Raw genomic sequence first — 429 nt, 5'->3', positions numbered from 1 at the left:
CCTTCCAGTGCGCGATCAGCCTCTTGATGTCGGCAAGAGGAACACCATAGTCCCATCTTGCGCCCTCTAGCTGGTCTGGGAGACGCGCAAGGTCGAGCCTTCGCTGGAGGGACTCGATGTCCTCGTCGGAGACCGCGACTTGGAAGGGTTTCTCGCTATCTGAGGTGCCTGACATGAAAGGCGGATGGGGTGAGGTGGGTGAGGGGATGGTATCGGACCACGGCAATTTATCGTGAGTATATTGAGGGTATGAACTCGGCTCAACGTTCAACACTGACTGGTGGAGGTAAGCATGACGTAACTTGTCATGGTTAATTCGGATACACCTGCGTCTCTCCCAATGTAGGGTTGATGTATCTAGTTGTTTTCTGCCGTCTCTTGCCGTCGTTCCGAGATCGGGTGACGGCGTGTAGCGGTAAGAAGGAAGGT

Source organism: Dichomitus squalens (assembly GCF_000275845.1).
Source record: "Dichomitus squalens LYAD-421 SS1 unplaced genomic scaffold DICSQscaffold_27, whole genome shotgun sequence".
Classification (NCBI taxonomy): Eukaryota; Fungi; Basidiomycota; class Agaricomycetes; order Polyporales; family Polyporaceae; genus Dichomitus; species Dichomitus squalens.
The sequence above is the reverse complement of the archived record's forward strand: the minus strand, read 5'-3'. Positions refer to the sequence as shown.